The sequence below is a fragment of the Camelus dromedarius genome, chromosome 24 (genome assembly GCF_036321535.1).
Source record: "Camelus dromedarius isolate mCamDro1 chromosome 24, mCamDro1.pat, whole genome shotgun sequence".
Classification (NCBI taxonomy): domain Eukaryota; kingdom Metazoa; phylum Chordata; class Mammalia; order Artiodactyla; family Camelidae; genus Camelus; species Camelus dromedarius.
In genome coordinates, this window is record NC_087459.1 from 14,083,157 (window position 1) to 14,108,195 (window position 25,039).

The following is a 25,039-nucleotide window of genomic DNA, read 5'->3' on the forward strand; positions in this document are numbered from 1 at the left end:
CACAGGGTCCCGCGCTCAGAAGGACGCCACGTGTCTTTTAACGCCTGTTGTCACAGTCTTGAACTTCTCTAGACTTTCTGAGCAGGGGCCCTGCACTTTCATTTGCATCAGGCCCTGCGGATTTCATGGTTGGTTCTTCCTGGACTGAGGGCTCTTCCCAGACCTGGGGGGCCTCCGTACGAGCATTTGGATCATCCCAGACAAACTGGGATGGTTGGCACCCTAACTGGCACGCAGAGCGCAGGCCAGGAAGAGAGTAGGTCACCTGAGAGGCGCATCTGGTGGCTTTACTCCCAAGCCCCTGATGAAGGCTCCATGAAAATCCCTAAAATATGGGATTTGGAGAGCTTCTGGACTGGTGAACAGGCGGAGGTGCTGGGAGGGTGGCATACCCTTTCCCCTACACTCTGCCCTTAACTCGTCATCAGACTGTTCATCTGTACCCTTTGTTATATAGTAAACTAGGAAATGTCACCAAAAAGAAGAGGCTGCTCCAAGTGGGCACCTGGCAGAGGATTTGCTGAGACCCCAGGTCTGGATGATGGGCACAGCCAGGCTCAGGGTGTCAGCTCAGAGAGACCTGCTAGGCAGTTTCCAGAGGGGCTGCTCACTGCAGAGCTGGCGAGCGGCTGGGGACGGCCGCTGGGAGGGAAGCAGCTGGCTCTCATGGGCTTGAGGAATGAGCAGGCTGGGGAGGAGATGGCCTGGCGCTTTGTAAGTTGTGAGGACACACCGAAGGAAACAGTATCTGTACACTTCTCCCAGCAGGCTTGCTTCTTCCATAGCATGAGCCACTCACAGAAATCTGCCTGGAGGAGTGAATACAAGTCGCTGCTTCATCTGCAGCAAAACCCCAGCAAGATAAGGATCTGGCACCTTCACAGCCAGCTGCCAAAGTCAGCCCCACTCTCCAGCCCGCTGCTTGCTCTCAGGTAGTGGATGATCAAGGAAGAGGAGGGGGAAAAAAAAAAGTTAACCCTTTAGCTGCCAGGTCCCCTCATTCCACTGAGGGAAGGCTCAGAGAACCCAGAGAACATAAATGCCAGGGTCAGGCGAAGCAACAGAAGTAGAAACCTACGGCCGAAAGCTTCTCTGCCGTCGCAGCCAAAATGCCTTGTCTTCCCCCAGAAGCTACTCACAGCCGTTCCATGGGAGCTAGAAAGAGTCAGCCGCCTTCCAAGGTTAAGCCAAACAGCCTCTAAAACGGGGATGGGCTACACGAGCCACTGGGCTCCTGGGTGAGAACATTTCTGTTCATCGTTACATCTGCATCTCATGCCTTTCAATAGCTCTTTTCTGTATGTGCCTTGTCATTTGGAGACGACAAAGTTCAACGTATGCTCTCTCTGTATCTGTCTATGAAATTATTCTAATAATGGGGCACCCATTCACTTTTTTTTAAAGGAGGTGTCCATGATCAAAAATACTTGAGGGCTGTTGACTCAGATGTTTCAAACCTTGGAAGCAAAAGAGGCTGCATGTTTCTACTGAGGCTTTTATTTTTCCTTCCCACAGTTCAGCAGATTACGTGCACCGACCACGCAGAAGACATCATCCAGCTGCGTGAAGAGCCACACACAGTCTATGGGACCCCCTGGGATCTCCATCCCCATCGGGTAAGGAGTTATCTGATGGGTACAGAGCAGGGAAGCATCTTAAGCAAAAGAAAGAGTTGGAGCAAAATTACAGAAAGAAGAGTATTCAGTTTGCGGTTCAGAGAAGAACTCAGGCGGGGAGAATGGAGCTGAAATGTTCTGGGTGGCGGATGACAGTGAGGAGCAGGGAGAAGATACAGGTGGAATGGTAGGCTGGTGCCTAGAACAGTGCCTAGAATGTGGCAGGTCTTCAATAAATCTTTTTTGAGTGAATGAAGAAAGGGATGAATTAAAGACAACCTTGAATGCCAGGCCAAGGACATGAACTTTCACTGCAGGCAAAGAAGTCACAATAGTAATTCTAGTTAACGTGTGTTATCTTCAGTAGCTTTGAGAATTGGGGGTGAGCTGCTCAGATCTTCACTTCGGGAAAACAGGGCACAATGTACACTATCGTGGCGCAGACTGTGGGTCGGATGGGGAGGGACATTAAAGTCCAACATCGTATTTACCCCAATAGAACTTAAACTTGTATTGGCGGACACTGAGGCTGAAGAAACAGCAATGCCAGGAAAATAAGTAAATACAGAGCCAGGAAGGGAAAAGCAGGTGGTGTGAAATAAAACAACTTGCAAACGTTTCCCTGAAGAAGTCCCACTTTGAGTGAGACCTGAAGTCTTAGAATCGAAGCCAAACAAAGCTGGAGAAGAGCACATTTCAGGCAGAGGGACCGCTCACGCAGATGTCCTGAGTGAGAAGGGCTTTGGTGAACTGGAGAAGCAAAGCGAAACAAAACACCACCACCAAAACTGGCGGGACTGGACCACTGTGAGTTGTACAGAGAGAGTGGACCACGGCAAGGCCGGCCAGAAACAGGCAGAAGCTGGCTCAGGCGAGGCCTGGAAGGCCTTGTTAAGGATTCTGAGTCTCATCCAAAGAGCCAGAAAGGGCCATTGCAGGGTCTAAGCCAAGGAATGGTGAGCTTCTATTTATGATTTTTAATAGATCACATCCAAGTGCATGGGTCCAGATGATTCGTACGCAGACAAAAGACTGGCTTATCTTTCTTTCTTCAGGGCAGTCAGACGATGTGCTTTGTTTGCTAGTAATAGAACTCTGGGACAAAAGTTCACTAATCATATTGATTAGTATTTTTTTTCACTTTGAAGCAATCAAGAGGTAGTGTATTCCAGCACTCACTCACCTGCTCAATAATAACTTCTTTCTGATTCTTTGGCCCTTTCTTCATAGTCCCAACTTGGCTGCCACAGCTCCAAACATCACATCCCAATCTGACAACATACAAACGAGGAAGAGAGGAGAAGCAGGCCTTCTCCTTGCATCTCCTCCTTTTTTGCTAACGGGGGTATAGTTTCCAGAACCGCCCCAGCAGATTTCCTCTTTATGGAGATTGGGTCACTGGCCACACCATCAGCAGCCTAGGAAAGTAAGTGGTCACCATTTTCTGCTTTTGTCATAAGAAACAGTGTCTGCTGGCACAGGAGGACCATTGTCAGGCAAACAAAAGTGTTGCCAATCCAGCTTCTGGATGGGATGTTTACTTTTCCCTGGATTTCTTGTGACTTTCTGATTCAGTCTATGAAAGGTACTTCCTCTTTCTTGCACTGAAGCCACACAGAAACCAAACCATACTCCAGGATATGGAGCAACCTGGCCAGCTTGAGAGAAGGCATCAAGGGTGATGGTAAGGCAGTGATCAGGGAAGGAAGGAGGTAAAGATAAGGACTGTTCAACATTGCACTTCACCTCTCCCCCTAGTGGCACAATGGGAGTGATTACCTGCTCCCTGGACAGCTTGCTGTGGGGGAAAGAACTAGACTAGGAGTCAGGAGGCATACATACATGTCCAGCTGCATCCTGGGCCAGCTGGTTGACCTTAGGCAAGGTACCACCTTTTTATAAGCAATGTATTTCCCCTGGGGAAAAAAGGGATAAAATAATGTAATAAACACCCACCCAGCTTAAGGAAAACATCACAGCAACCATGAGACCCCTGCCTACTCTCCACAGTATCATCGCCATCCCTGCAACCACAGTTGTGAATTTGGGGCTTATGATCCCTTGAATTTGAGCATTTCTGTTACATCTTTGTATCCTTAAACGATGCATGGCAACGTCTGGTATGGTTTTGAACTTTGATATAAAATGGTCCTATATTGATAGACTCTTTGACTAATTTTTTCATCCACAGTTCCCTCCTCCACGTTGAACTGTTTATATGTACCTCTAGCTTATTCGGTTTGACTGCCATATACTGTTTCAGTGCTTAAGTGTTCCTGTTTATTTATCCTTTCTCCCACTGATAGACATTTGGGATTGTAACCATTTGTTTTTACCATTATAACCTGATATTTTTGTCTGTGTTTCCTTGTGCACATGTGTAAATTTCTCCAGGGTTATACAAGGGGAAAATCGCTGTGTGGGAAAAGCACAAAATTGAGAGTCAAACCCACTAGGACCGGATTATATTTCTGCTACCCACCAGCTGCGCAGTCTTAGGTGAGTCCCCTAGCCTCCCCCCCCCCCAGGTTCTGCATCTGTGAACCACGGGATAATGATGTCATTGTATGAGAATCATTACAAAAATTGAATTAAATCGTGTCTGTTGAACGCCTCACAGAGCCTGGGCACAGATGAGGTTCTAGTCCCCCTACTTTTCCCTCTGTTCTTGTTTCATTATTTATAAAATGATTATATTCCTGCTCTTGCTAATCACCCAGGGGATAAGGTAGTAGGTAAAAAACCTTATGAAATTGCTGCCTTTGTAAAACAAAACATTCTAGTATCAGTAACGTCACACAATTCAACATGACATGTCCAAATGTCTTGAAAGTGAAAACCCAGCTCTCGTTCATTCATTCATCAGATATTTTCTGAGATCTACTAAACACCAGGTACCGGGTCATTAAAGATTGAACAAACAGACCCAGACATGGACTCCTAAACCTGCAGAGAAAGGTCATGAACAATTAGTATACAAATAAGTGTAAAATATGGTGAGTGCCAGGGAAGAAAAAAATAGCTAGTCATAACAAAAATAATGACAAATAGTTATCTTTGCACATGTCCTGCACTGGAGCTGAGTTCGTTCTCACAGCAACCCTGTGAGATTGATAATGTTATTGCATGGGGCGGAATCCCCAGGAAGCAGATGGCATACTCCAAGGGGCAACTGAGGTGATTGCAGAGAAGGGGATATTTACAGAAGTCCGAGCAGGGCTAAAGGGGCTGGCAACGTCAGGGAGCTGTGTGACCTCCTTGGTGTGGAAGGAGCCTGGTGGGGAGCAGTTTCTAGAACGCAGCACCCAGCCGCCCAGCAGGAGCCTGGTGAAGGAACAGAGCCACCACCTAGCAGGCAGAGAGACGGGGAAATAAATCTCCTGATTGCCTCTCCTGCTGCCTCTCATTGGCTGAATCCAGTCAGTGGACATGGGCAAAGCACTGATCAGCCCAGTGGAGCACAGGGGAGGGTGGAAAAGGATGGACAAGTAGAGAATTTGCAGTATGATTGTTATCCTTATCAACAAATGAGGAAGGTGAAGCCCAAGGAAAGGAAAAAACAGTGTCGAGATAAAGGACAATCAAAAACAACCTTTTACTATTGTGTGATCCAGGAGGGCTTCTCTGAGGAGGTGACCCATTCAGTAAGAAGCAACCAATAGAAGGAAAAATGTCCAGAGAGGATTTACACGAGTAAGGAAAGTTCCAGGGGTTCTGGAGAAATGGGAGGAAGCTTGGGTCAGCTTGGCTGCAGTGTTAGAGCGAGGTGGATAGAGGCACGTTAAAATAAGAGCACTTGTTATTACGACAGGAAGACTCAGGCTCCTCAGGAGCGCAGCTGGAAGGCCCCTTGCCACTTCACTCTCTAATCTGGATTCACAAGGGGCCTGCTGTGGTACCAGGCTGGTTTCTCCTCATTGGGTCACCCCACTGGTGCATGGTGACCTAAGAGTGACCGCTTCTCGGCTGGAGGTTCTTGGCAGGGTGCCCTGGCCGGATGGACTGGCTGAGCTTGGCTCGGGGCTGCGAGGACCCTGCAACGCGGCCTTCAATCTGCTGAGTGATGAGGGCTGCCTAATGGCGCGGGATGTGTTTAAAATGCAATCCAGGTGCAGGGCCCTGCTCTACATGCAGTACCACTAGGTAGGCTCCATCCTCAGCTGAACAGGACTCTCATATCCACAAGGGCACCACTTAGACTGAGATTGCACTGAAATTGACTTTGGAGGGAGGGGGCCTCCCCGGGTGAGAAGCAGATGGAAGGGAAGTAGAGGGCACCTCTACTCTGGGTGCCGGGCGATCGCTGTGGGTCTCAATTACTGTGGTTCTGTGCTCCTGACGGTGCCTGCGAGGGTCAAGGCACACTTCTGCAGGGAAAACCGAGTCTTCCAGGGTCCATGTGCGGGCATTATATAATTCGTATATTTATTTTAAGAATTTTATCCCCTGTGCATGTTCTATGTCCACCCACCCACCCACCCATCCATCCATAGGTCTGTATGCGTGTATCCATCCATCTGACAACCATAGGGTTAACATTATTGATCGCTTACTCCATTCAAGGAATGATTACAAGCACATTAACTTATTTCAGGCTCACAGAACCCCTGTGAGGTACGCACTATAACAATTCCCATCTCAAGATGGCAATACTGAGGCACAGAGTGTTTATGTAACTTGCTCAGGGTCATTGCACAGCTAATAAGTTGGAGAGTGGAGATTTGAACCCAAGAAGTCTGGTTCCAGAGAAAGGCTGAAGGGGCTGAACAGTGACCACCTGCATGTCCTCCACCTTAGATTTAAAGTTGTTGCCACTTTGTAAATTCTGCTCTCCCTCCCTCTTTCTCTCCCTCTCCCTCTGTCTCTGTGTGTGTGTGTTTCTGTCCCTGTCTCTCTCTGTAAAATACTATATGTTAATTATATCTCAATAAAACTAGGCAAAAAGAAACAGAATTCGAGGAGAATATATTTCTGTTAGGAGATACATACTGAGATATTAGGGTTGAAGTATCATGATATATACAATTTACTTGCAAATAGTTCAGAAAAATATGTGTATGATGAGAACTTTAAGATCTCCTCTCTTAACACCTTTCAAATATACACTACAGTATTGTGAACTATAGTCACCATGCTGTACATTACAGCCCCAGAACTTATTAATTATGTAACTGGAAGATTATATAACTTTTGACCACCTTCACTTATTCCTCCCAAACCCAACCCCCACCTCTGGCCACCACCAGTCTGTTCTCTGATTCAATGAGGTCAGTTACTTTAGAGTCCACATAGAAGTGAAATCATGAAGTATTTGTCTTTCTATGACTTACTTCACTTAGCATCATGCCCTCAAGTTTTATCCATGTCATCACAAACGACAAGATTTCCTTCTTTTTCATGGCTGAATAATATTCCATTGTGTATATATACCACATGTTCTTTGTCCATTCATCCATCTATGGACATAGGTCATTTCCATGTCTTGGCTACTGTGAATAATGCTGCATTGAACATGGAAGTGCAGATATCTCAGGTATCAAGATAGTGATTTCATTTCCTTTGGATATTTATCCAGACCTGCAATTGCTGGGTCACAGGGTAGTCCCATTTTTAATTTTTTGAGGAATGTCCGTACTGTTTTCCATAGTGACTTACCAGTTTACATTTTCACCAACAATATACAAGGATTCTCTTTTCTCCACACCCTTACAAGCACTTATCTCTTTCTTTTGGATGATGACCATCTTAACTGTGTGAAATGATATCTGGTTGGGGTTTTGATTTGCATTTCCCTGATGATTAGTGATGTTGAGCATCTTTTCAGGTAGCTGTTGGCCATTTGAGTATCATCTTTGGAAAAATATCTATTCAGGTCCTTCCCCCATTTTTAATTGCATTATTATTATTGTTTTTACTATTGAGTTGTATGAGTTTCTGTTCTCAGACCTTGCTAACTACAGATGGACTAACTGTCTCGTGATTTCTTTTTAGCTGAAGATCAGTTAAACCGTCAGGGAAGACGGGCCTTTAGGTGGTCGGGGCCAGTGAAAGAGACTTGGGAGATCTGAGCAAGAAACAGTCTTTTGCAAGAGACAAAAAGGAAGTAAAGCCCAATTTCGCTGAAGGTGAACGGTCTCCGGATGTGTGACTCTCCACTTCTCACCCTGATTATTGAAACCTGCAATGCGTGAAGGTAAATTTCAACCCCACCTTCCCCTTCCTCGCCTTAAAAATTCAATTGCCTCTGCCAGCTCCCAGCCAGGGTGCCCACAAACATCAGACTACCCTCTGCCTTGGTTGATGCTTCTAGAAATTTCTCTGCTGCTGCTGCAAGGCCACTCAGAGCTGACTCTCTTCCCTTCCGTCGGGCATCTTTTGCATTTCCCTTAGCCATGAGTGGAATATTTTTCAAGCCCTGTCTCCTATTTGTTTATTTTTTTTTTCCTTGCCCTGAGCCCGTCTTCTTGTTCCTGATTGGTGGCAGGAAGGCTTGTCTTTCTGACAGCTGGCTAGACTTAAATAGATCACAACCCATAATGGGACCCTACAATAAATAGCTCTATTGCTCTGAGCGATGGCCTCTCTCAGAATGAGTTATAAAGCTGGCTGACGTATTAGCACGGGACATTAGTGCGCCGTAACTCCTGTTTGCTACGTGGTATTCCACAGGGAGCAGCCTGAGCCAGAATATGGTCTTTTGCAAAGTCTTGCAAGAATTATTTGGGCAGAGTTTTAACAAAAGCTTCTGTTCGAGGCTTGCATGGAGCAGGGGTCTTTGCAGATTGTGATCATTGGAAGAGCAACCATAGTGACCATTTATTGAACTCTTGCTGTATGCTGGGCACTGTGCTCAGTAGTGTAATGCAGAGCTCATTTCATCCTTGCAAATGGTCTCTGAGATACAGGTATTGCTGTTCTTCTAGTTTCACAAAGGAGAAAATTGAGGCTCAGAAAAGGGAAGTCATTTGCCCCACCCCCAGAGTTTCTAATTCAGTCTGTCTGGGCTGGGACCCGAGAATTTGCATTTCTAACAAGCTTCCAGGTGATGTTGCTGCTCTGAGCCCCACTTTGAGAACTACTGAGCTTTTGAGCAGCCGTTCTGGTGCCAGTGCTTCACCCATTCGCCTAGGTTGACCCTCATCACCATTCAGACAATAAGTTGCATAATGCAACTTTAAGATCCTAAGGCCAGAAGAGGGAAGTGGCTTACCGAGAAACACGCAGGTGTGGCTGGCTTCACATCCACCGCTCTGTACACTAACCTGCGGCTCCCTTCTAAACCAAGAAGCTTTCCCGGACCCAGGCATGTGGAGGGTTTCTGAAATAGATTTTGTTGGAAGATTCTTGACATGGACTTTAAAACCAGTAGTGAAATAGAGGATCCTGGTTAAGGTTTGCCCGTCCCTCCTTAGGGTCCTGTTTTTCCAAGTAGAGCTGGGGAGGAATGTCTCAGACACTTACTTCTCTCCGTGCATTTGTGGGTCTGTGATTCCATGTGCCCCTGCCCAGATACGATAACCCTGTCTCTTCTCAGCGCTGTAAATGGCCCTCTGGTGGACTGAAAGAGTTCATGCAGTTTCCAGAGGTTTAAGATGGGAAACACAGAGTGGAAGAGTCTGCACTGGGAGAGCCTCAGTCCTGACTGTGCGTTGGGATCACCTGAGGCAGGTGGAAAATGCCAACAGTCCACCCCAACACTAGAGCTGCTCATGAAACTGGGCTGGGGGAATCTAGCGTCCCAGGCATCTTAGCTTTAAAAAAGCGTTTCAGGCGAATTCTAAGATCAGCCAGGGGTGAGAACTGCTGAAGCACGAATCAGAATCCCCCGGAGAGCGTGTTAAAACATACATTTCAGAGCTCCACACCCCAAGACTTCAACTCGCCGTGTCTGGGGAGGAGGAAGAGAATTTGCATTTCTAACCAACTGTCAGGTGAGGCGGACGCCACTCTGCTCAGCCATGTTCGGAGGAGCAAACACGCTGGTCCCTGCCATTTTCAGAGAACCGAACTAAGAACATAGAGAAGGGATTGCTTTGGGTCACACCACCAGTTCCTAATGCATTCAGGATGAGAACTCAGGTCTTCTGACTTTTACCTGAGGTGTGTTTTACTACTCAGCCCAGAATCTTTATTCAGCCATTCAGCAAGCATTTATTAAGGACCAGGTGCTATTCTAGGTTCTGGAGGTTTGGGGAGACAGAAGCACTTCCTGTCCTCCCAGAGCTGATGGTCCAGGGAAGGGGTTTCATCCAGGGGTGATTTTCCACCTGCCCTCACCTGGGACACTTGGCAGTGTCTAGAGACATTTCTGGTTGTCACCACTGAGACAGAGGGGGAAGGATGCTGCTAGCGTCTAGTGTGTAGAGGCCAGGGATGCTGCTGAACATCCTAAATGCACAAGAGAGCCCCTGCAGCACGAATGACCTGGCCCAAAACATAAACAGTGCTGGGGAGCCCTGGAATAGTAGGCAAGACAGACACATAAACAGGCAACTAAAATTCACGGGAGGTGGAAGACGGTGACCAAGATGGCAGGGCAGGAAGCCACTGAACTCACTTCTAACATGGATGCACCAGCATCACAACTGCTTATGGAGCTACTGCCCATGAGAACGACCTCACGACCAGCAGAAAAGATCTCCCACATCTAAAGGCATGAAGACGGAACCACAGTGAGATGGGTGGGAGGGCACAGAAGTGATACAGCCAGGCCCCGCACCCCCAGCTCAGCAACCCACCAACGGGAGAAACAGCACAATCAGAGAGGCTTTCTCCCAGCCCCACATCAGGCTCCCCAGCCTGGAGCTCCTCCCAGGAAGGGGTTCCCCCAGAACATCTGCCTTTGAAAACCAGCGGGGCTTATGTTCAGGAGAGCCAGGAGGGGCTGTAGGAAACAGACTCCCCTCTTAAAGGGCACACACGATATCTCACCTGCCCCAAGTCCCAGTACATAGGATGTAGTTTGAAAGGAGCCCAGGTCAGACCTGCTTTCCCATCTTGGAGAGCCTCCCAGAGAGGCAGGAGGCACTGGGACTACTCTTGGGGACACAGCCACTGGGGGCAGCCAGTGTGGGGAGCTTGTTCTACTGCGATAACATCAGCACTGGGATGCACCACTTAAAATACTCCTTTTAGTGAATTAGCGCCAGGGACTCACCAGTGAACGAGCGCCAGCACCAAGAGCCACTCAGGGGCCCAGCCACGCCCCCCAGTGGGCCAGCAGCAGACCTCCCCTGGGCTACACAGCCGGCCTTGCAGGAAGCCTACTTGGCCCTTCAGTGGGCCCGCAGTCACTGCACGAGGCACATCCTTGCAGCCAGCTTGGCCAGCATGCACATGGTCATCAGCCCTGTCACAACAGAAGGGCACAAGCAGCCCACATAGAGGGCACCACTAAAACATAGCTCTGGTGACCAGAGGGCCATGTGTTCCTGGGCCCCATAGGATGTCTCCTATGTAAGGCCACTTCCTCAAGGTCAGGAAATGTAACTGACCTACCTAACACACAAAATAAACACAGAGAATTGGTCAAAATGAGGAGACAGAGGAATCTGCTCAAAATGAAGGAACAAAGCAGGCATAACCTTAGAAAAAAGAGCTAAACAAAGTGGAGATAGGCAAGTGACCATACATTAAAAGGATCATAGCCGTGATCAAGTGGGATTTATCCCAGGGGTGCAAGGAGTTTCAATATTTGCAAATCAGTCAATGTGATACACCACCAAACTGTAAAACAAAAATGTACAAATGATCATCTCAACAGTTGCAGACAAAGCTTTTGACAAAATTCAACATCCATTTATAATAAAATCTCTCAACAAAGTGGGTTGTTGAGAGGGAACATAAGCTCTAATAATAAACATGATAAGGCCGAATCTAACAAGCCCACAGCTAACAGCATACTCAACGGTGAAAAGCTAGAAGCTTTTCCTCTAAGATCAGGAACAAGACAAGAATACCCATTCTTACCACTTCTATTCAATATAGAATCAGAAGTTCTAGCCACAGCAATCATACAAGAAAAAGAAATAAAAAGAATCCAAACTGAAAAGGAATAAGTTAAACTGCAGATGACATGATGCTGTAAATAGAAAACCCTGAAGTCACTAGCAAAAAAAAAAATTGTTAGAACTAATAAATGAGTTCAGTGAAGTTACAGGATACAAAAATAATACACAGGAACCTGCTGCATAGAAATACACTAATAGCTCACTGTCAGAAATTAAGGAATCAATCCCATGTATAATTGTACCAAAAAGGATAAAATACCTAGGAATGCATTTAACCAAGGAGGTGAAAGACTTGTACTCTGAAAAGTTTTGATGAAAGGAATTGAAGACGACTCGAACAAATGGAAAGATATGCCATGCGCATGTTTTGGAAGAATTGATACTGTTATGATGACTGTCCTGCCCAAGGCAACCTACAGATTCACTGCAATCCCTATCACAATACCAAAGGCATTTTTCACAGAACGAGAACAAACCATTCTAAAATTTGTGTAGAAACACAAAAGAGCCTGAATAGTCAAAATAATCTTGAGAAGGAAGAACAAAGCTGGAGGTATCACACTGGCTGATTACAAACTATACTACAGAGCTACAGTAATCAGAACAGTCCAGTGTTTACACAAAAATAGACACACAGATCAATGGAACAGAATGGAGGGCCCAGAAATAAACCTGCACATTTTTGGTCAGTTAATCTATGACCAAGGGAGCAGGAATATACAATGGGGAAAAGACAGCCTCTTCAATAAATGGTGTTGGGAAAAGTGGAGAGCTCCATGCAAAAGAATCGCGCTGGACTGCTTTCCCACACCAGATACAAAAGTAAACTCAAAATGGATTAAACACATAAGTGTAAGACCCCAAACTAGAAAACTTTTAGAAGAAAACATAGGCAGTATGCTGTTTGATGTTGGCCTTAGCAATTTTTTTTTGGATCTTGGGCAAGGAAAACAAAAGCAAAAATAAACAAATGGAACAACATCAAACTACAAAGCTTTTTTGCACAGTGAAGGAAACTATCAACAAAATGAAAAGGCAGCCTAATGAATGAGATTTATATTTGCAAAAAAGTATATCTGCTGAGGGGTTAATACCCAAAATATACAAAGAACTCATACAACTCAACCTCAAAAAGCAACCCAGTTGAAGAATGAGCAGAGGGCTTAAACAGACATTCTTCTAAAGAAGATATAAAATGACTAACAGACACACAAAAAGATGCTTAACATCACTAATCATTAGGAAAATGCAAATCAAAACTACAATGAGATACCACTTCATACCTGTAAGAACAGCTGTCCTCAAAGGATGACAGACAACAATGGTGAGGATGTGGAGCAAAGGGAACCCTCCTACACTGTTGGTGGGAATGTAAATTGGTGCATCCATTGTTTTCCATAGGAAATGAGATGAAGATTTCCTAAAAAATTAAAAATAGAACTGCCATATGATTCAGCAATGTCACTCTGGGTATTCACTTGAGGAAAACAAAAACACTGATACAAAAAGACATACGCACACCAATGTTCATTGCAGCACTATTGACAATACCCACAATATGGAAGCAACTTAAGTGTCCATCAATTGATGAGTGGATAAAGAAGATGTATATGCAGCTGTACAATGGACTATTACTCAGCCATAAAAAAGAACCCTTGCCAATCATAATGACATGTATGAATCTAGAGGGTATCATACTAAATATCATACTAGATGGACTAAGTCATATGAGGAAGACAAATACTATATGATTTCACTTCTACATGGAGTCTGAAAAACAAAACACAGTGAAAACAGGCTCATAGATACAGAGACAAATGGGTGGTTGTCAGAGGAGAGGGAGATGGGGGGAGAAATAAGTGAAGAGGTTTAAGAGTACGAACTTCCAGTTCTAAAATAACCCACAAGGATGTAACATAAAGCAACAAGAATATGGTCAATAATGACTTGTTATGGGGACAAATGGTTACTAGACTCGCTGTAGTGATCACTTCATAATGTGTGCAAATATCAAATCGCTATGTGGTACACTTGAAACATGACCTTGTATATAAACGGTATTTCCAAAAAAGTGAAAGTTTGCCACCTGGCATTATCTCTCCCTGGAGGTATTTATTGTATTTTCAGGTAATTAAATATGTATCTGTCCCATTTAACTTTAATGGTCATATTATATTCTATGCAACGCATGGCTCTAATTTTTGAAGCCTTCTCAGTTGACGGGCACACACCATGTTTCCTCTCCTGTTGCTTAAACAAACTGTAATATTGAACAATCCTTAGAAACTTTCTGTGGATATGTACTCATTTTTGCCATTGGAGGTACCTAAATATATAAAACGATTGTTTGTGCTAATGGTAGTCAGTTTGGAATTTTATGTATGCTAATAGCCAAGTAATTTTTGTATCATATGTATGCAGCTGGATCCCTCTGAAAAAAATCTTTACAAGTTTGCTTTCCAATCAACATTGTCTGAAAGGACCTGGGATCCTGGGATCCTATGCCCCTAGTCCTCAGTGCCCAGCAGGGAGACTTTGTGGAATTGCAGATGGAAGTAATGACTCCAAGGGTGTTAAATTTATCTCTTCATTGGAGGTTTCCTGGCGTCGGGTTATTTCTCCTACTCTGCTTATGACTGTGACATTGGGCACAAAGAACCCACACAGACTTCAACATGACATGTATAAAAACTCTGGTATCTCTTCACCTTGGAATAGCACTCAGTAACACACAGGAATCGCTGATACATGAAACAATGTAGATGAATCTCAAGAGAGTCATGCTGAGTGAAAAACTTCAAACCATGTTATTCCGCTCACATGACACTTCTGAAATGACACATTTATAGAAATGGAGGACAGATTAATGGTTGCCAAAGTTTAAGGTTGCAGTGAAAGCTGGAAGGAAGCGATCGTGCCTATAAGAAGGCGACCCGAAGGATGCTTGTGCTGATGGAAATGTGTGTCTTGAGCTGTACCAAGGTCGGTAGTCTGGCCTGTGGGGACCACAGTTTTGCACTGGAGAAGCCCGGGGAAAGGGCACGTGGGATCGCTGTGTAGTATTTCTTACAGCAGCATGAGAACCTAAAATTATTTTGAAATAAATACACTGGGGATGACATCTGTGATGGAAGAAGTTGAGGGTGCTTTTTGGTGCTGTTGGATCGAGAGGTAGGCACGTAATCCACGGATATGGGATCTGGAAGGATTCCGGGAAGAGGAAGTGTCTAAACTGAAAATCGAAAGATGAGTCAAACAAGAGAATAAGGGCTTGGGGACAGAAAGATAGCTCCAGACAGAGGAAACAGCGCGTGCAAAGAGAAACAAAGCAACACTCCCAACTGAGAACACTCTTCTGGGCACATGGCATCCACCAACCACTGTTGTAAGCACTGTACAGTCATTAATGCATTTAACACTCACAGTCACCTTACCAGGCAAATGCTTCTGTTATCCTCATGTGGTAGATGTGGCACCTGTGGCCCAGAGAGGTCAAATGACTTGCCCAAGGTCACACAGCTGATACACAATGGAGCTAGAATTAGAACCAGGCATCCCAGCTCCCAGATTCCATAACTTTGAGCACCCTGCTACCTGCAGATAATAATTCACTATATTGGGAGCTTGAAGGAAAAGGGGGTGGGGAGTGGATGGGTGTGAGGAAGATGGGGCCAGTCATCCAGGACTCCTGGGTGGTTTAGGCACTTCCTAATGGCAGTGGAAGTCATTGAAGAATTTAACTGGTAAAGGGACAAATTTGGATATTTGGGGAGTCACATAGGTCAAGGAAAAGCCCAGACTAAGAGTGAATTGAGGTAGAGAAGCCTTTTAAATTCATGACCTGGAGGAAACACTGGTTCCCTTTGTATTCCGGGGAAAGATGTGCATTTCTGGGCTTCTTAAGAAATCTCACCAGTCCCAGTATCTCTCCTCACGAGTGTCAGCAGATCACCCTTCAGCCTGTGACAAAATCAGAAAAAAAGTGGGGGGAAAATGGACTTCTGTGCTGCATTCCAGAGGCGTCTTCTCTGTGGCCAGCCCCCAAGTCTCATTTAGCCAGCTCGCTAACTAGAAGCTTTACGATAACAGAATTGTTTAGTAGTAGAAAAAGACAGTTATTAGCTATGATTATAGGGGAATCCGATTGAGCCGCGAACGTGCCCTGCCTGTCTTGTCCTAACTGGCAATTTCAAGCTGCCTCCTTTCCCCAAATTTCAGAGAAGGAGGAACCCAAGCCTTGCGAGCGGGCTCCGCATTGTTTATTTGTTATTTTTAAACAAATCAAACGGAAATTGATCTGCCTTCCTGGGAACACGGGAGCTGCCAAATGGCCTGGCTCTCCTACAGGTTTTTGTGGCGAACACCATCCGTTAGCCACAACCGCTTCAATTGTGAATAATCAGGGAACTAATTACGGGCTTTGTGGCGTTGCCCTCACCAGCAGGTGACATAATTCACTGCTAAGTGGGGTGAAAATGAGCTTCCCATGCTTTGGAGGAAGCTGTCATTCCCCTGTAACATTCCAACACTCAGCTACTCCAGGGTTCCCTGGAGGAAGCTGGGACCTGGCAAGCATCAGCCTTACAGAGAACCCTGCCCACCTGCCTGTCTGCCCACCTGCCCGTCCCTTCCTTCTAGATGCACATTTATGGAGGATCTAAATTTCACGTTAGTCCATGGAGCTTGTGTCCTGTGGGGTAAGCCATATGATAAGTAAGGAAGCAAAAGATCGTTGTTTAATGGTGATAAGGGCTGGGAAGAAAAACAGGCACACATTCCCTTAGAATGGGGTTCTTAGAAAGAAGATTTCTCTGAAGGCATCTCCCAGAAAGAGACCTCGCTGATGAGACGATGTGGCCCTGCAGATATTTAGAGGCAGATGATTCCAGCAAACTCAGAGGCCTGATAAAAAAAGCAAGCTCGAGGTTCAAGGGCAGAAGGCAGTGTTGCTGGACTGCATTGAAGGTGGAGAGAATGTCAGAGACCAGGCAGGTCATTTCCGCTTTGCAGCCATCGCCAGGGGCTTAGCTGCATTCTGAGGGCAGCAGGACACCCCTGCAGGTCTTCAAGGAACAGAGGGGCAGGATTAGTGTGAGACCACAGCAGAAGATGGGCAGAAGGGCAGGGGCCCCAGGCATATTCCGGAGGTAGAGCCCCAAGGAGCTGGTGATGGTGTTTGGATGATGAGCATCCCAGGTCTCTGGCCGCATCACTCCCTTTCCTTCTCAGTCCAGAGGACAGAGCTGCTCTCTACAAAGCAGCGCCCTCCCCGCCGTGTGTTTCCCAAGCACATGCTGAGTGCATGGGTTGGAAAGCCCTTTAAGTGCTCTGTCTGGTGTGATATTCAAAGGCAAGAGACTTTTCTTAACAGAAAACCACGGTGGTTTCCAGAAAGCCTGCCATACAAATATGAAACAATATACATTGTTTTTTATTTGGGTTTATTTCTGGGTCACAAGGACCTTACAGATTCTCATGAGGAGTGATATGGACTAATTCCCAGGGAAATGCAGGTGCTCGTAAGATAGTTCATGCATACATCCCCCTAACGACTCCCCATGAACACTCTGGGGACCTGTGGGGCCGCGTCAAGGTTCCCTCCTATCAAGTGACAGGACACTCACCCCCTTGACCTGGCAAATCTTTAAATAATATTTTCGTCTTTAGCATAAGCCCCACCCAGCTGGCCTCGCCACCAGAAGTCCTTGCCTGTCATCCGTCATAGAATAAGGGGCAAAGCCCCCAAGGGCGTATATTATCTTGTCCAGTTTAAAAAGCAGATAAACTCCCACTGTTGAAACCAAATGAGGTCACAGGGGAAAAAAGAGTCAGGAGCCAGTGAGGGTGTCTGGGTCTGCTCGACCCTGCCCAGGGTGGACTAGTGGCCACAAATGTCCCTGAGAGTCAGGCAGCCTGGGGTCAAGACCCAGGTCCAGCGCTTGCTGGCTGTGCGAGCTTGGGAGAGGCAGGGTGTCTCCTAAGCTTCAGCCTGTTCATCTTTGGAAGGGGGAAGGGCACGGCGCTTTCCTGCCATGTTTAGGGGGAAGACTAAATAAGACCATGCCTGCAGTGGGAGCTTCCCACGCGGTGGTGGTTGTAAGCTGAGTGGGTTTGGGCAAGTCAAGGCAACTTGGAGCCTCATGCAACAATTGTCCTGCCCTATCAGGCTGAGTTATTTTGAGAATCAAAAGAGAGAAAGTACATGGAAACCCCTTTACAACCCTAACAGTCAATACCTAAAGTACTGTTGCTCTAAGTGTTCCCCCAGGACGTGCTCCCCTGCTCAGAAAAGAGAGGGACTGTGATTTCAAACAAACACGTTGTCCTTTTCGTCTGTTGCAACCTCCTTTGAGATAATTGGTGACATCCTAAGAAACTGGGACTGGAAATTTTTCACCTACACTCCCAAGGCAGGTTGAATAAACGATTGTTGGATTTGGCTGAGTAGCTGGTGAATCACCTGCTTATCGCTGGGTGCATTCCAAGATGCGGTCACATCCGGATGAACTGGAGCGGGCCAGGGGAAATTCTGATCCATGGATGTCTGGTTATGAGAGGTTCTCCTTTGGTCTTGCCCTTGTGTTTAAAAGGGTTTTGGAAGAACCCAAGTCCACTGTCCTTCTTCGTCAGTAGGAGCTACATGACTTCAGGCCATGCCAGCGTCACTGTTATCAGGGTGATGACCACTGACCCTGCACAGGGCTGGATGAGGACAGGGCACAGGTTGCTTATTCAGTGTAAAGCAGGACTGACCCCAGGACATTTGTATGTCTGTAAAATAGAATATTTTGTTGCCATTAAAAACTCATATTGTAAAACAATATTTAATGGCAGGAGAAGCTGTTATGAATTATGTTCCCCCCCCAAATAAAAATATGTTGAAGTCATAAGTCTCAGTGCTTCAGAATGTGACCTTATTTGGACATAGGGTTGTTGTGGATGTAATTAGTTAAGATGAAGTGTCCTAGAGTCAGGTGGTCCCCTAATCCAGTCTGACTGGTGTCCTTATAAGAAGATGGTCAGGTCTTCACACAGACATACAAGGAGAATGTCATGTGACGACAAAGGCAGAGACTGGGGTGATGCAGCTGCAAATCTAGGAGCACCAACAATGGTCAGCAGCCCTCAGAAGCAGGGAAGAGGCAAGGAAGGATCCCCTACAACTCTCAGAGGGAGCCTGGCCCTGCAGACACCTTGATTTCCCACTTCTTGCCTCCAGACCGTGAGACAGTACGTTTCTGTTGTTTGAAGCCCCCTGGGTGGTGGTGCTTTATTTAGGCAGCCCTGGGAAATGGATGCAGAAGCTGTTAATGCTATATTGCTAAGTGAAAAAAGCAACTGCTAAATCAGTGTACAGACTATGATCTCATTTATCTAAAAATCCCTTTATGTAATTTTAAATGACAGGAAAGATTCTCAATAAAATGCTGACAGATTTAACACCAGGTGATGGAATTGCAGGTTGAAATTTTTGTTCATTTTTCTAGTTTATATTTTCCAAATTTTCAAAACAAAGAGATTATTAGTATAATAGGGGGAAAGCATTATTTATTTTTTTCACAAGGGAGATAAATTGCCCCTGGAAATACACTCCCCACATATATGCCGTACACAACAAACAGCATATTGAATTTGCCTCCTAACGTCTCAGCCTTCAAATATTCCCTCTCTTGTCCACACGTGCTCAGGCTATGGCTCTTCCCTGAGAAAGGAGCAGAAGGAGGGTTTATCCCTCTCCCTTTTATGATCAGTGGCTCCCCGGCACCATCGGAATATAAGCCATGTAAGGTCTATCGTGCCCAGCCCCTGCCAGCACCTCCACTCTCATTCCCACCCACAGCCACCTTCCAATACTGATCAGCTTGTATCACACACACACTCACCCACCTACACGCACACACACACACACACACACACACACACACCACTTATACATATCTGTGGAGTAATGTTCTGCCTCATTCCTTATGGAATTTCGTGATTTCCCATATAAAACCACGCTGGCCCATGCCTTAGTGCCTTTACTCATTCGGTCTTCTTTGCCAAGTTATGTCCTCCCCAGCTAAGTCCCAGTCATCCTTAGAGCCTCAGCTTAAACGCCACCTCCTCCAAGACGCCCTCCTGGATGCCTCTGCCTGTTTAGGTTTTGTGCGGATTCCCACCCTGTGTCATTACGCCATCTGGGTGTCCTGATGTCCTAACCTAAGTCGTATTTGCTGGCTTTCTTCTGTCTCTCCCACTGCAGCTTCAGTTCCAGGAGAGCTGGAAACACTCCCTGATCGTCTCTGTACCCAAAGTGCCTGCCTGGTACACAGTAGCAGCCTGGTAAGTTCTGGTTGAACGGCTTGGAAGCCCTGAGAGCTGGAGGCAGGAGGACTGTTGGGCTGTGTTATTTAGAGACTGCATCTCCCTGCTCCTAATTTTGCCCCATCCAGTCCATCATCCACAAACCAAAGTCATCATTTTAACTTAAATAGGTTTAGGCCACGCCTGCTTAAAACACCTACATGGGTCTCCATTACTCTGAGAATAAAATTCAAATTCCTTCTCATGGCAAATAAGGCTCTACAGGATTGGCTTCTGGCAACCCCAGCCTCAGCTTATGCAGCAAACGTGCTGTGAAATTTGCTGAATGATGAAATGGATGGATGGGGAGGTGGATGTGTGGGCGTATGGATAGATGGATGGATGGATGGGAGTGTAAACTTACAGGGAGTGCAACTTGAGTATTTATCTGTTTCCCTTCAAAGAAAACTTTGAAAACGTTCCACAGGAAGAGAAAAGTGGAGAGGACACTTGATTTTTGGCTTTGCCACTTCTTATCTCCTGTGTTTTTGCAAGTGCTTTGCTGCTCTGGGACTCAGTGGTCCTGTCTTTTCATAGGGCATTAAGCCAGATGACTCAACCAGGTTCACTGGAGATGCTTTTCTGGCCAGTGGTCCTCAGGCATCCCCAGCCTTACTAATGCTTTCTCTCTCATCTGTTTGCTCTCTCCTCCGACCCCACACTTGGGAAAATTCTGGAGAACCATTCAGTTTTGCTTTCGTTGACTTTGCTGTTACTGACGGTGACTTCAGGGTCTTACTTTTCCTCCCAGCTGCCTATCAAGATATTTTCCTTAAAAAGTTTTATCCCCAAGAGGAGTTTTTAAGCCAGCTGGCAAGATCATGGAAATTTTTCTCCGATACACCCTCACCAATCTGTGAGCAGAGAATGTCTGAAGAATTTTTTCCATCCCAGGATGGAAATCTCCCCACTACCTGTCACTTCAAAATCAGACCACAGCTGCCTTTGTACAGTGTCTTCCTAACAGCTAGAATTCCACCTGACGTTTTCAGTTGTAAGTCAGGAGATTCCAAAACAATCTAGAATCCATTCAGTTTTCCTCACATCTACTTCTGCTAATGAAGTCTCAGCCACGGTCGCCTCTACAATCGTTTTCACGCAGCAACCAAACAAGTTCTTGTTTTAAAATACAAATCAGCACATAGGAAGATGAGATTGGGCAGCCACTGTGGAAAATAGTTTGGCCATTCCTCAAAACATTAAACCTAGAATTACCGTATGACCCCGCAGTTCCATCCCAGGTAGATACCCCAAAGGACTGAAAACAGGTGTTCAAACAAAAACTTTTGCAAAATGCTCATAGCAGCTTTATTCACAATAGCCAAAGTGTGGAAACAACTCAAATGTCCATTAACTAATGATTGCATAAACCAAATGTGGGCTGTCCATCCAGTGGAATAGCATTCAGCCATGAAAGGGAATGAAGTTCTGATACCCGCTACAGCATAGATGAGCCTTGAAAACATGACGCTCAGTGAGAGTAGCCAGACACAAAGGGTCACGTATTGTATTATTCCATTTGTAGGAAACATCCAGAATAGACAGAAAGCAGGTTCGTGGTTAGCAGGGCTGGGAGGCAGGGAACAACAGGAGTGACGGCTTAATATGTGCAGCTTCCTTCCTGGGTGATGAAAATGTTTTGGAACTAGAGTGGTAATTGCACAGCATTGTGAATGTACTAAATGTCATTGAATTGTGCACTTTAAAATTAATTAGTTAATTTTATGTTATGCGAATTTTACCTATATTTACAGAAATGCAAATCAATATGTCACCTGCTTACAACTCTCCCTTGGCTTCCCCTGAGGATTGGAGTCAAATGCAAGCTTCTTAACTCAAGTGAGTTTCCAGGGTCTGGTCCTAGACACCTCACTCTCAGCTCTTGTCTCACCCCCCTTTAACCACAGCCTCCAGCCACACTGGGACACAAAGGGTCCAGCTCATTCCTGCCCCAGTGCCTTTGCACTTCCCTCTGCCTGTAAACTTTTCGCCCAATCTGCAAGGTTTTCTCCCTCCAGGCAATTGCCTTAGGTGTCATCCCTTTGTGGACACCCTCTTTGAGCCTTTCACTTAATATCACCTTACATTCCACCCCTGTTGACCTCATTATCCTACTTTATTGTCCTATTAGCACTTCTCATCATCTGAAATTATTGCATTAATGTGTATTGTTTTAATTCAGGTGAAATCCCCATAACATAAAATTAGCCATTTTAAGTTTCTCACCATTGGCACTTAGTATTGTCACAGTGTCGTGCAACCACCGCCTCTATCTAGTTCCAAAACGTTTTCATCACCCCAAAGAAAACCCCACAGCCATGAAGTAGTCACTTCGATCCCTCCCAACCCCTCCCCGACCCAGCCGCCACTGACCTGCTTTCTGTCTCTATGGATTTATCTATTCTGTAAATGAAATCGTATGGTATGTGTAAATGAAATCATATGATATGTGGCCTTTTGTGCCTGACTTCTTTCATTTAGCATCATGATTTCAAAGTTCATCATGAAGGTATCAGAACTTCATTCCTTTTTATGACTGAGTGATGTTCCGTTGTATGGACAGACCACATTCAGTTCCTACAGTCATCTGCTGAGGGACTTGGGCTGTTGTAAACAGGGCTGCTTCGGACATCTGTGTACCATCTGTTTGAGTGTCTGTTTTCAGTTCCTTGGGGAGTGGAATTGCTGGGTCATATGGTAATTCAATGTTTATCTTGCTAAGGAACCCAACCATCTTCCACAGAGGCTGAACCATTCTCCTGCGTTTTTAATGTCTCACCGTCCAGAGTCCAAGCCCGGTTCACGATGATGGTCTCAGCACCTAGAAGACTGGTCGGCGCATAATAGGTCCTCCTTTTATTCCAAAATGAGTTATAGTAGAGGGAATCTCAGAAGGTGGTAGTCTCCAGTTCAAGCAACAGCTCTTTCACGAGGAGCCCTTGCCTCCGTCGGGTCCTTCCAGTCTAACTCCAGGTTAGGCAAACCTCTCTCCCAGGGCTCTGAAACTAGCTCACTTCACGGAAGGAAATCGGGTTTATAGGAAAATGTTTCAGGAGAACTGCAAGTCTGAGAGGACTCAGGAGAGAAGGTGGGCAGGGATGTGGGTGCATCCCACAAAAGAATGGCCACCGCGACCTCGCCCAGCTCCACGGAACCCCCACCCACTATGCCTTCTCCGTCCACCTACCCCCGGCAGAGAAAGGCCGACCTTCTCTGTTCCAGGCTTAAAGCCATACACAATCAAGGATGTCGCCAAGATAATGCTCACCCTCAGAATCTTAATCTCCCGGTGGATGAGCACAGACTTAATGGCTCCAGGACCAGAATTAGAGCCCAGACTAATAAGTGCTTCGTGACTCTGGTGAGGGAGTAGATCACTTAGGCCAATTCTATTAAAATGTGTAGCAAATTATGTCGGCTGGTAATGGCTCCAGTATGGCAAATTTAGCAAAAACAAAGAGATAGACATTTTACAATTGGATGTTTGTTCTGTCTCTCTTTCTTTCTGCGCACCTCCCTCCTCTGCCTACACACGTGTATATGCGTGTGTGCACACGCAGACACACACACACAGACACACGCACAGACACACACAGCTTTACTGACGCCCCGTGACGCCTTCTTCTTTGGAGAGCCCATGGAAAGAACATGGATATTTTAAAGTCAAACAGAACTGCGTTAGGATCCCAGCTTTTCCAATCAGCTGTGTGACCCCAAGCAGCTTACTTTACCTCTCTGAACCTCCGTTTCTTTACTTATAAAACAAGACTCTGATACTAGGCCAATCACACTGACAGGCCTGACACATATTAGGTGTACATGGGCAGTCTGTAGGGTGAGTAAACCTCCTTTCTCATCTCAAGGAGCCTAGGAGTCAGCGTGAGGAAGAGGCTGAGGGCTCTGACATTTTTCAGAGTCATGGCAGCCATGCCCTGGGAAAGTCATCTCTCAAGTAAGGCCAATTGGAGGTGCTCGGTGATAATTAGTATCACAAAGAACAATGTGTAACCAGTAATCTTTGAAATACCCATTAGCACAAACCCTTAAGGAAAAAGCGAAGCGAGCCACCGCATAAGTCAGCACTAGATTTCCGACTGACACGCTTTAATCCAGCTTTTAAATTTTTAATTATGTTAATCTAATTTTAGACAGTCAGGAGATTGTGGTGCACAGTATTTATTTCCATTTCAGGTTGTCTGCTTTCCTTCTCAATCACCCACTCTCCGCAGCAGTGTGGGGCGCGTCGGAGCCAGGCGTGGTGGCAGCAGCAGCTAAAGGGGCCCTGGTAAGAATATACTTGGTTCACCTTTATTCTGTGTTGGCTCTGAGTCAGGCCTTGTTCTCAGTGCTTTATAGGTAATAGCTCGTGTAATCCTTACAGCATCCCTGGGAAGTGGGTACCACTATTATCCCCATTTCACAGATGAGGAAACTGAGCCTACTGAATGTAAGTGACTTTCCCAGGATCAGATAGTCAGGCTTGGAACCTAAGAGTCTGACTCCAGAGCATGAACTCTTTTCAGTTATGCCCCCTGGGAGGACTTCAGCCCAAGTGAGACCCCGCTTCCTTCACTCGGCAGGTATTTCCCAAGCACCTGCAAAGTGCCAGGCATGTGCGAGGTACCACAGGTAGGACTGTAAATAGAGACAGAGATTTCATCCTAGGGAGCTTAGTCTAGTGAGAAAGAAGGATATTGCCCAGATGGTTACACATGCGTGTGCGCGCGCACACACACACACACACACACACACACGTGTACACAGGTATGCACACACATGGCCTTACAAATGGGGAGCCTGCTCTGGAGAAGAGGCACGCGGTGCTCAAAGTGGAACCAGCTGTGGGACGTGCCCGGTGCCGGTGTCAGGTGTGCCTCCTCAGGAGAAGATCTTTGCACTCAGGGCTCATGGAGGCATTAGCTGACCAGGGGGCATGAACAGTCCAGAAATAAAAGACAGTGAAAATGCCCTAAGGAAGGGAGACTTGAGCTGTGAGGGGACAGGAAACAAAGGGGATGGAGTTGTCCACTGTGAGGAAAGAGGCCCTACCGGGAGGACCTCAGATAT

At 46.0% G+C, this 25,039-nt stretch overlaps 1 long non-coding RNA gene across 1 annotated transcript; it reads left to right on the forward strand.

The window, feature by feature from the left end:
- The first annotated feature begins 1,519 nt into the window (after positions 1-1,519).
- On the forward strand, positions 1,520-19,951 carry LOC116147246 (uncharacterized). Its single transcript, XR_004130786.2, has 4 exons — positions 1,520-1,616; positions 4,011-4,115; positions 7,608-7,809; positions 19,872-19,951. It is a non-coding gene; the product is annotated as an uncharacterized LOC116147246 (long non-coding RNA).
- The last annotated feature ends 5,088 nt before the right edge of the window (positions 19,952-25,039 follow it).